Genomic DNA, 11,738 nt, shown 5'->3' with positions numbered 1-11,738 from the left:
ATTTTACATCATTGCCAGTTCTTCTCTCCCCATCCAGGCCGCGTCACCCGCATGACCATCTCCCTGGTGGTCATCATGTTTGAGCTGACTGGCGGCCTAGAGTACATCGTCCCCTTCATGGCGGCATGACCAGCAAGTGGGTGACCGATGCTGCAGCCGGGCTCCTGGGCATCTACAACTCCCACATCCGCCTCAACAGCTACCCCTTCCTCAAGGCCGAGGAGGAATTCGCACATAAGACCCTGGCCGCCGACGCCATGGGCCCCCGCCACTGACCGCCCTGCCGCAGGGTGCCATGACCCTGGGAGATGTAGAGGGGGTGCTGGGCGCCACCGGCTACAGCGGGTACCCAGTGGTGCTCTCCCGGGAATCAAAGCGCCTGGTGGGCTTTGTGCTGAGGAGGGACCTGCTCATCTCTATTGGTGAGGGGTTCGAGAAATCCACTTTTATGCACAGGTTCAGCATCGCCGGCATTTTCCTCGATTTCTGGTCAAGATCCAGCTTCAAATCCCCATTGAAATTGATTGAAATGCCAGCAAGGCTAAACCTTTCTGTAAAAAGGGGGGATTTCAATCGACTGAGTTTTGCACCCAGACTAATCCTCCTCTCTCTTCCCCCCCCTCCAGAAAATGCCCGCCAGACCCAAGAGGGGATCATGACCTCCTCACTGGTCTCCTTCTCCAATCACTTGCCTGCGCTGCCCCCAAACTTGCCGCCCATCCTGAATCTCTGCCCCATTCTCTACCTCAGTCCCTTCACTGTCACCGACCACACGCCCATGGAGATCATGGTGGACATCTTCCAGAAGCTGGGCCTCCGACAGTGCCTGGTGACGCAGAATGGGTGAGGTGCTGTGTGCGAGGCGGATGGGCGGTGGGTTCAAGAGGTGTCGGGGGCAAGACATGCAGGTGCTGGGTGTGAGAAGTGCCGGGTGCGATAGACACGGGTGCCAGGTGCAAGACATGCGAGAGCTGGGTGTGAGAGGTGCCGGGTGCGAGACACAGGTGCCAAGTGCGGACACTAGGTGTGAGACAGGTGGATGCAGGGTATGAGGGGTGGCGGGTGCAAGACACACAAGTGCTGGGTGTGAGAGATGCCAAGTGCGAGATAGGCAGGTGCCGGGTGTGAGGGGTGCAGGGTGCAAGACACACAGGTGTGAGACACATGGGTGCCGAGTGTAGACGCTAGGTGTGAGACAGGTGGGTGCTGGGTGTGAGGGGTGCCACGTGCGAGACAAGCGGGTGCCGGGTTGGAGAAGTGCCAAGTGTGAGATAGGGTTAGGGTTCCCGAGTGCGAGACATGTGGGTTCCAGGTGCGAGGCACATGGGTGCTGGGTGTGAGAGGTGCCAAGTGTGAGACACGTGGGTGCCAGGTGTGTGAGAAGTGCTGGGTGTGAGACACACAGGGGCCAGGTGTGAGACAACCAGGTGCTAGGTGCGAGACACGAGTATGCTGGGCGTGAGAGGTGCCGTGGGCCAGACACTCAGGTGCTGGGTGTGAGAGGTGCCAGGTGCAAGAGAAGTGGGTGCTGGGTGCAATATGGACAAGCAGAGGAAGGTTTCCTTTTTGGAATCCTAAATTTCCAGACCAGGGTGGATTGGATTTAAATCGAGTCAATTAAAAGCACAGTTTTCACCCACCCTGACCCCAGATCAGGAGCCTTGGCGGAAGAGCTGAGTTCGAGAATTATGCTGCCATGGTCTTCCAAATTGACTTTTCTTTTCTTTTCCAGGAAACTCCTGGGAATGATTACCAAAAAGGATGTTTTGAAACACATTGCACAACTGTCCAATCAGGATCCAGATTCCATCCTTTTCAATTTGTTACCGGAAAAATCCGAGGGCTCCCTTGGACAAAATAAAGACACCCCAGAAGCATCATGCAAACAGAAAGGAGAGGTTGACATCATGCATACATTACAGAAAGGGTTGACATCATGCATACATTACAGAAAGGAGGGGTTGAGGGAGGAGTTGTGGTGGTAACCTGAGTGTACTGTCACCTGGCTGGTTCCTCCTTTCCCCTTGCCCATGAGTCACTTCCAGGAGACAAAGGGGAGTTGGCAGTTTCCTGCCCCCAGAGGGAAGATCTGATCATTGTCCTTTGTTTCAGTCCATGCTGAATCCACTCCCATATGCAAGTTCTTTGTGATCTTGATTGTCTTCTGTCTAGGACCATCAGGGTTGGCATAGCAACTGGGCAGGGCTCCTGTGGATGTGCTGGGATGGTGAAGGGATTATGGCTGACCAGAACCAAGCCACCCCCCTTTGATAGTCCTTGTCATATGGAGTAAAACAAAAATGGAACAGTGCAAATCCGATGTATGGTTGATTTTTCTATGAATTTATAACACAAGTGTGGCATATGTAGTGTGTGAGTGTGAGTGTGTGAAGTTTGTACAAACTGAATGATTGGGGTGGGGGGTTCCTGCTACAGTTCCCCCCTTCGGAGATAAGATTGCAAAGGTGGCTACTTTGCAATCCTTTTCTCCGCACAATTTAAGGTGGTAAATATTAACCTGCTATTCTCCGTCCCAGATGCGTGTGTCCATGTGAACCAGAAAGGGACTTGGATGTCACGCTTCTTAAGGACATTTGCATAGAAATATAACCGTGCACATAGTTAGACATAGGATATCACGTAAAATTAATATTTTGTTGCTCAATTACTTGTGGTATTTTTTAAAAAAATAGATATTTATTGAAGTTTCAGAAATTATATAAAAAAGACAAACAAAACACAGACCAAAAAAAACAACAAGTATACCGTATTTTTCGCTCTATAGGAAGCACCGGACAATAGGACGCACCTTGTTTTAGAGGGGGGAAAACAAGGGAAAAAAATTCTCCCCCTCTCTGCCCAGCACCCCTTCAGCGAAGCGGCAGGAGGCGCTGTGCAGAGAGGGGGAGAATTTTCCCCGTCTTGTTTTCCCCCTCTAAAACAAGGTGCCGTTTAAGGTGCGTTCAGTCGCCTTCAGGTGTCTACCATGGAAGCCTGGAGAGCGGAAGGGGTCGGTACCCACCGACCCCTCTCGCTCTCCAGGCTTCAGGTTCCTTTCGACCTGCTCTTTGGGGCTGGCAGGGGGAAGCCCACCACCAGCCCCAAAGAGCAGGTCGGGGAGCGGGGAAAGGCGCGCAGCGGAGAGGCTCCTGCCATAGCCCCCCGTGTGCTCTCCAGGCTGGAGAGGTGACACGCAGCTATAGAGGCTCCTGCCGTAGTCGCGCGTCACCTCCCCAGCTGGGAGAGGGTCGCGGGGGCTGCTTTAGCCACGCACGCGCTCTCCCTGCCGGAGAGGTGGTGCACGGCTAAAGAGACTTCTGCCATAGTCACGCGTCACCTCTCCAGCTGGGAGAGCGCGCGCGCGGCTAAAGCAGCCCCCCGCGACCCTCTCCCAGCTGGAGAAGTGACGCGCGACTATGGCAGAGGTCTCTTTAGCCCCGCGCTCGCTCTCCCGGCTGGAGAGGTGACACGCAGCTATAGAGGCTCCTGCCATAGTCGCGCGTCACCTCTCCAGCCGGGAGAGGGTCACGGGGCTATGGCGTCTTCGCTCCATAGGATGCACACACATTTCCGCTTCATTTTTGAAGGGGAAAAAGTGTGTCCTATAGAGCGAAAAATACGGTAATTTCGATCCCTTATTTTCTTATACCTTACTTCGCTGACCTCCTCCTACCTCCCCTTTCTGTATTCCAATCTCAAATTATTTATTCAGCAAGTCCTCTTCCTTAATTTCATTTAGTTTTTAACCTTTCTTTTCTTTTAACTTAAACATTACTGCTGTAAACCACTTAGCTTCTAAACCATCATCATTCTAACATTCATTAATTTTGCAGTGTTTCTCAGCCCATCCTTCAATTTGTTTTTGATAACCTTATTTTCATTTAGTTTGGTTCATTTAAGAAAATAGAAAGAAAAAGAAGAAAATCCAATTTTACCTTATCCAAATTTAAGCATCGAACTTATACATCAGTTCTTATTCTTAAAACATTTTTTCTAAGGTCGACCAAGATTCCCTTCCACGAATTTCCCAATTTACATAACAATAACAAACAAACAAAAAAAATAAAAACGAAATACATTATAATTATGAACCCTTTGGTTTCCCAAACTCCACCCCCCCCCCTTTCCCGGCTTCAGCCCCTGACAATGTCCATCAGTCTTAATCTACTATCAGCCTGGAGATCTCACGTCCGAGGCTCTTTTTTTTATAAATCTTTTTATTATTATTTTCCAACAAGTATTAAAACTAACCCACAAACATAACAGAACAACAAAGTACATACAAACAAAAAATACATATAACATAGATAACTACATACAGAAACACTAATCAATATTATATCTTTAGTCTGACTTCCTCCCACCACAGTTTGAGCTGTATCCCAATATTATCTTCTGCAGTATCCTTTTACAACCATTGTCTCTACATCGCTGGTTTTATATTACGCCTACTGTGATTTTAATATTTCCTAAATTCGTTTCCATGTATGAAATAAATTTATTCCAATCATTAATAAATTTGGAGTTTTTCTGATGCCTGATCTTCTGTGTCATCATTGCTAGGTCTATATATTCAAATAATTTGGTTTGCCATTCTCTGATTGTTGGGATGTTAGGTGTTTTCCAGTTCTGCGCTAACAATATCCTGGCAGCTACCGTTGCGTATTGGAATAAGGTTTGGTCCTCTTTCTTAATCTCGTCTCCCACCATTCCTAAGAGGAAGGCTTCAGGTTTTTTAGGGAAGGTGTATTTCAAAATCTTTTTTAATTCATCATAGATAAGACCCCAGAATCTCTTCACTTCTTCACACGTCCACCACATATGATGAAAGTCCCCCTCTTTCTTTTTACATTTCCAGCACGTTTTGTCCCCGGTCTTATACATCTTTGCCAATTTCGCTGGGGTGATGTACCAACGGTACATCATCTTATCCATGTTTTCTCGGAGTCCAACACAAGCTGAAAATTTCATATCCTTGTTCCAAAGTTTTACCCACCTGTCGTAGTCCAGGTTATATCCCAAGTCTATGGCCCATTTGATCATGACCTCTTTAACCTCTTCGTCCATGGTGTCCCAATCTAATAATTGATTATACTTTTTGGATAAGAGTTTTGTATTTCCTTCTATTATCTCTACCTGGTATTTGGATTTTTTCTCATTCATTCCTATTTTTTAATGTTCATTCCATAGGGCATTGATTTGATGGAACTGTATCCATCCCGTTAATTTATCCTTTAACTCTTCATAGGGTCTGATTTTCCATCCTTTATCCGAATTTACCAAGAGGTCTTCATAGGTCCATCTTTGTCTTTCCATATTTAATTTTTTAATTGCTAAAATATTAATTGGTGATAGCCACCAGGGGGTGTCTTTTTCGATCAGTCTCTTACTTCTGTTCCATACTTCTAAGAGCGCCCCTCTAATAATGTGGTTGGAAAATCCCTTGTGGACCTTTTCTTTATCGTGCCATAAGTATGCATGCCACCCAAATCTGGCATTAAATCCTTCTAAGTCCAAAAGGTCCGTGTTATCCAGGACTATCCATTCTTTAATCCAACATAGGCACGAGGCCTCATAGTATAATTTTAAATTCGGGACCGAAAACCCTCCTCTTTCCCTTCGGTCTGTGAGCAGCTTAAATTTAATTCTAGCTCTTTTGCCCTGCCAGATAAATCTAGACAGGGTCCTCTGCCATTCCTTGAACATTGTTGTACCTCTAATCACTGGAATGTTTTGAAATAGAAATATCAACCTTGGGAGGATACTCATTTTAATGGCAGCCATTCTTCCCTCCCAAGAAAGTTTTAGTCTGCTCCAGCTATCTAGATCTTTTTTACTTTCTCTCCAGATTCTGTTATAATTATCTTCTGCTAGATTTATATTTTTTGTAGATACCCAAATACCCAAATACTTCACCTTTTTCACTACCTTTATCCCTGTTTCCAACTCTAGTTTGTTCCTTAGGTCTTCAGCCACGTTCTTTGTCAGCATCTTTGTTTTAATTTTGTTTAGTTTAAATCTGGATAGTTTCCCAAATTCTTCCAATAACTCTAAAACTTTGTCTATGCCTTTTGTTGGGTCTTCTAATGATATTACTAAATCATCGGCATATGCCTTTAATTTATATTCTTTTACCCCAATTCTAATTCCTCTTATTTCCAGTGTTTCTCTTATTTTATTCAAAATAACTTCTAAGACCATGATAAATAAAAGAGGGGACAGAGGACACCCCTGTCTTGTACCCTTTGAGATCATGAATGAGTTTGTTAAATTATTATTAATAATTAACTTGGCCCTTTAACTTGAGTAAATTGCCCTTATACCTTCCAGAAATGGCCCTCCTATCCCTACCTTCTCCATATATTTTAACAGGAAGCTCCAAGATACATTATCAAACGCCTTTTCGGCATCAATAAAAATCAGAGCCGCGGGAATGTCATTTCTAAATTCCAAATACTCAATTATATCTACTACATGCCTTACATTATCCTTTAACTGCCTACCAGGTAGGAATCCAGCTTGGTCTTTGTGGATCGTTCTTATCAAATATTTCTTTAATCTGTTCGCCATTATTTCTGCAAAAATCTTATAGTCATTATTAAGCAGTGATATCGGTCTATAGTTTTTTATATCAAGTTTGTCTGCATCTGCTTTAGGTATTAACGTAATATATGCCTCTCTCCACAAATCGGGTATCATCCCCCCTTGTAATAATAATAATAATAAATTTTATTTATATCCCGCCCTCCCCAGCCGAAGCCGGGCTCAGGGCGGCTAACAACAATAAAACAGTACAAAAGTACAACATAAACAACATTCTAAAATCATTCATTATAAAAATTAATTAATTCAAGCCACTAGCAACCATTGGGCCAGAGCTCTGCGAAGATTGCCGAGGGAGGGAGTCAGGCTGTGCCCTGGCCAAAGGCCTGGTGGAACAGCTCTGTCTTGCAGGCCCTGCGGAAGGATGTCAAGTCCCGCAGGGCCCTGGTCTCTTGTGACAGAGTGTTCCACCAGATCGGAGCCACAGCCGAAAAAGCCCTGGCTCTAGTTGAGGCCAGCCTAACTTCTCTGTGGCCTGGGACCTTCAAGATGTTTTTATTTGAAGACCGTAGGTTTCTCTGTGGGGCATACCAGGAGAGGCGGTCCCGTAGGTACGAGGGTCCTAGGCCATATAGGGCTTTAAAGGTTAAAACCAGCACCTTAAACCTGATCCTGTACTCCACCGGGAGCCAGTGCAGCTGGTATAGCACCGGGTGAATGTGATCTCGCAGCGAAGACCTCATAAGGAGTCTCGCTGCAGCATTCTGCACCCGCTGGAGTTTCTGGGTCAGTCTCAAGGGCAGCCCCACGTAGAGCGAGTTACAATAATCCAGTCTGGAGGTGACCGTCGCATGGATCACAGTGGCTAGGTCAGGGCGAGAGAGGTAAGGAGCCAACTGCTTAGCTTGGCGGAGATGGAAAAATGCCGCCTTTGTTATAGCTGCAATCTGCGCCTCCATGGAAAGGGAGGTGTCGAAGATTACACCCAAACTCTTAACGGACGGTGCTGGCACTAATTGCGCCCCCGCAAGAGATGGGAGTTGCCCCCCCAATCCTATATCGCCCCGTCCCAGCCACAGGACCTCTGTCTTCGAAGGATTTAGCTTCAACCGGCTCCCACGTAACCATCCAGCCACAGCTTCCAAACATTGTAGAATATTATTAATTACCTCACATAGCACCGGGGCCAGACATTCCTCTAAGACTTTATAGTATTTTTGGGACAAACCATCTGGGCCTGGCGTTTTCCCAGGCTTCATTTTTTTAATTGCTCTTTTGACCTCTTCCACAGTTATTGAATTATTTAAGTATGTTTTTTCTTCTTCTGTCAGTTGTTCACCTCCATTCCTTTCCAAATATCTTTCTATCTCGATTATGTCTTCATCTTCCTTTTTTTTATACAGGGCTTCATAGAATTGAAGGAACTTTCCCTTTATTTCACTAGGGTCTTCTATTATTTGTTCTTCCAATTTAAGTTTATTAATCACACTTTGTTTTTTCCTTTTTCTTAATTGCCATGCCAGTAACTTCCCCGTTTTGTTCGCAGACTCAAAATATTTTTGTTTCATTGATTTAATTCTCCATTCTATTTCCTGATTTATTAATGATGAGTATTGAGTTTGTAGCAGTTTAGATATCTGTTTGGTCTTTTCATCCCCAGGGTTTCTTATTAATTTTTCCTCAGAATCTTTTAATTGTTTAACTATTTCTTCCTTCTTTGCCTCTCTTAGTTTTTTTCTATATTTGTTCTGTTGTATCAAGAAGCCTCTAAGTACTGCCTTACTTGCGTCCCAGACAGTATCAATTTTAGTTTCTTTATTCAAATTTAAGTTAAAGTACTCTTTCAGGGTGTTTTTTGCCTTCTCAATAATCTCGTCATTTTCAAGTAAGTATTCATTCATTCTCCACCTATATGGTCCTAATGATTTGCATTTTATTTCCAAAAAGATTGGGTTGTGGTCTGAGAGTGTTCTGGGCTCTATTCCGCATTTCACTGCTCTTGTCGAGAATTCCCCCGAGACCCAAATCTGGTCGATCCTACCCCAGCTTTGATGCGGTTCTGAGAAGTGCGTAAATTGTTTTCCTGTTGGGTTTTTATGCCTCCAAATGTCAATCAGGTCTAAGTTTTCTTGAAGATCATTAAAGGATTTTGGAAGTTTCCCTTGATTCGCTTTCCTCCTTTTTTTCACTTCTGTCTAATTCCGGTACAGTGACTCCATTCAGATCCCCTAATAAAATTAATTTATAGTCTTCTAATTCTAATAATACTTGTTCCAGTTTTTTAAAGAATTCTGCTTTGTTTACATTGGGGGCATAGACAGTTACTACATTAAACCTTTCCCCTAGGTGGTTAATTTGAACTCCCAGGATTCTCCCCTCCTCGTCTTTACAAACTAACACAGGTTCCAATTTTTCTTTAACGTATATCACCAACCCTCTTTTTTTCTTAACATCTGAGTTAATGAACTCTAATCCCAACTTTTTATTAATCAATATATGCTTGTGGTTTTTAGCTACATGCGTCTCTTGACAGCAAACCACATCATACTTTTTATTCCTCAAAACTTTCTCTATTTTATTTCTTTTAGATTTTTCGTTTAGACCGTTAACATTCCAAGACAAAAAGGTTAAAGACATTACTGAAGCTAAGCTCTGTTTGTTCTAACTACCAAACTTATATATGGACTTTCAATTCCTTGTGTCTTCCTTCTCCTCTGTCTCCTCTGTCCCTTCCTCCTCCACAGCTCCTTCATCCTCCTCCGCCTCCCCTCCCCCCGCCCCCCTCCCTCCCCACATCTCCTCCCTCCCCTCCTCCCTCCCCCCCATCCCCAGCCTCCTCTCTGTCTCTTATTCTGCCTTCAGTTTTACCAAGCTCCTTCTCATACCTCCTCAGGAATTTTTCTACTTCTAGAAGGTCTGTTAACTTGAATCTCTTATCCTTAAAGAAAAAGGCAATCCCTTCAGGAAACTCCCATCTGTATCGTATACCGTTTCTTCTCAGGACACCTACTATGTGTCTGTATCCTTCCCTTTTACGTAAAAGTCTAACTGGTATCTCTTTAAGGACAATTATTGGTCTACTGTCTATTATTAATTTTTTATAGTAACTCGTTTTAAGTATCAAATTCTTCATTCCAATTGAGTTAAAAACTACTAGGCAGTCCCCAAGGGGTCTTTTTATCCTATTCTGGTTTGTTCTCTGGTTTGTTCTCGTTCTTATTCTGAAGGCGTTTTCTATCGTATCTGCCACTTCTTCCTCTTTCAGATCTAACCATTTTGCTAACTCCTTAGTCATTTTCTCCTTTATGTTCTCCTTCATCTCTTCTCCTATCCCTCTAAATTTTAAGTGTAATTGTCTCTGTCGCATTTCTGTCATCGCAATATTGTCCCAAATTTGCTCCTGCGCTTTCTTCACTTTTCTCATTTCCTCCTCTATTTTTTCTGTCTCCTTTCTCTGTTCTCTCATCTCTTTTTGAATTCTTTTATTAGTCTCTTCAAATGTTTTTGACTTGACTGTTAATTCTTGAATTTTATTAGAAAGCTCCCCTACAGCTCCCTCGATCTTCCTATCTATCATTTCCTGCTTTTCTTCTAGTTTATTTTCCATATGGGTTTCATTCTGCTTAAACTCTTCCTTAATCTTTAGCCACAGAAAGTCTAGATCTTTAATTTCTTCCTGTCTGGATGCTTTCCTTTCAATTGGGGTCCCCCCCCCCACTTTTTCCCAGCCATTTTGTTCCTACTTTCACGCTGTGTTGTTAACACTAGAGCTCTCCCCCAAAGGGCTCACAATCTTCTTAAAATCTTAAGTTCGTTCAGTAGGTCACTTTATGCTGTGATAAAAATATATGCAGAAAGGGGATACTGTCGAACCCACGTCAGTCCACCCCCCTTTGCTTATATCAAAGGTATTGGGAATGTCAACCTCCACAGTTAACCTTGAGGGGATATGATAGATAGATAGATAATACTTTATTCGGCTATAAGCCCACAAGAGAGGGGATATGTGTTTCTGATTGTATCGTCCACAACTTTGCCCCGGTCAACTCGTCCTCCACAGCTTCAGCCACTTGTAGACTTCAGCCACTTGCAGGCCTAGTTCCACATATGCAGAAATGATATAGTCCTTATTATATAGCATTCATAGAAGAAGAACACAAAAGATATTATAGGAAGTTCCAATTATAACGAGTAGGTGAATAATAAAAAGTTTTAGTCTATTGGGTTGAGAGTCAACTCTGATTTACAGATTTAGTTGTTCAAATTGTTCTATTATGTTAAGAAGTCAATATCTTCTTCCATCCACTAGGGGAGCTCCTTTCTTACATCCCTAATTTTATTCCATCCTCCGCCGTTGCAGGGTTAAACCAAGTAGCCCAATAATTGCAGCTACAATCACTAAGTTGTTAGCGAGGAAAGGTGGGTTATTAAGACTGTCGGGGTGGAGGAAAGAGGGGCAGGGGGAGGGGGAGGGGCCAAGTATTGTATAAAGAGAAGAGAAACGGGGGGAGGGGGGAGGGAAGCTTATATTACAAAACAGAAAGGAGAGAGGGAAGAGAAAGGGAGTGGGAGCCAAAAAACAGCGGGGGCTAAGAGTGGATAAATGCCTTTTTAGCGTAGCTTAGTATAGCGTCCTCCTTCTTATCTGCTTTCCCCACGCTTCAGGCTCACAGAACGTCCGTAATAGGTTCTCCTCTTTGTCCCCCTGTATTTCCGCCGTCGGCGCCGCTTCAGTGAAAGTTTGCAACTGTCACCACCACAGAGGGAAACAGTGTAATCAGCAGAAGTTTAAAATACAAGTCTAGACAAAAGTCTTTCCTCAGGCCATCATTTTCTGTAACCTTTTGTGTCTAAAAGTTAGTTTAACTTAGCAAAATTTCCCGCAGCGCTCCTTACACATTCAGTTCGGCCGACATGAGTCACTTCCCTTTTCATACTGCCTGCGATACCATAGTCTGCGCCATTTTTTTGCTCACCACTGGGTGGATTCCTTACGCCAATCTTAAAACATCCAGGACTCACCCAACTTTACGTCCGAGGCTCTTAATAGTCTCTCAGTTCCTCTGTGCCGGTCTTTTTGATAGACCTTGATATTAATCACCAAATCTTGGAGAAGCTCCAGCCCAACAGTGTCCATATTTTTTCCAGCTAGGCCTCCATACTTAAAAGTAGAGCCTATGGGGTGTTCCATTTCT

At 44.0% G+C, this 11,738-nt stretch overlaps 1 pseudogene across 1 annotated transcript; it reads left to right on the top strand.

The window, feature by feature from the left end:
• The first annotated feature begins 270 nt into the window (after positions 1–270).
• Positions 271–847, top strand: LOC308578114 (H(+)/Cl(-) exchange transporter 5 pseudogene; annotated as a pseudogene). The gene is made up of 2 exons (XR_014013532.1): positions 271–422; positions 627–847. The product of XR_014013532.1 is annotated as a H(+)/Cl(-) exchange transporter 5 pseudogene (transcript).
• The last annotated feature ends 10,891 nt before the right edge of the window (positions 848–11,738 follow it).

This window comes from Podarcis bocagei, assembly GCF_964188305.1.
Source record: "Podarcis bocagei genome assembly, chromosome: W".
Lineage (NCBI taxonomy): Eukaryota > Metazoa > Chordata > Lepidosauria > Squamata > Lacertidae > Podarcis > Podarcis bocagei.
Note: the sequence above shows the minus strand (reverse complement) of the source record. Positions and strands in the feature narration are given on the sequence as shown.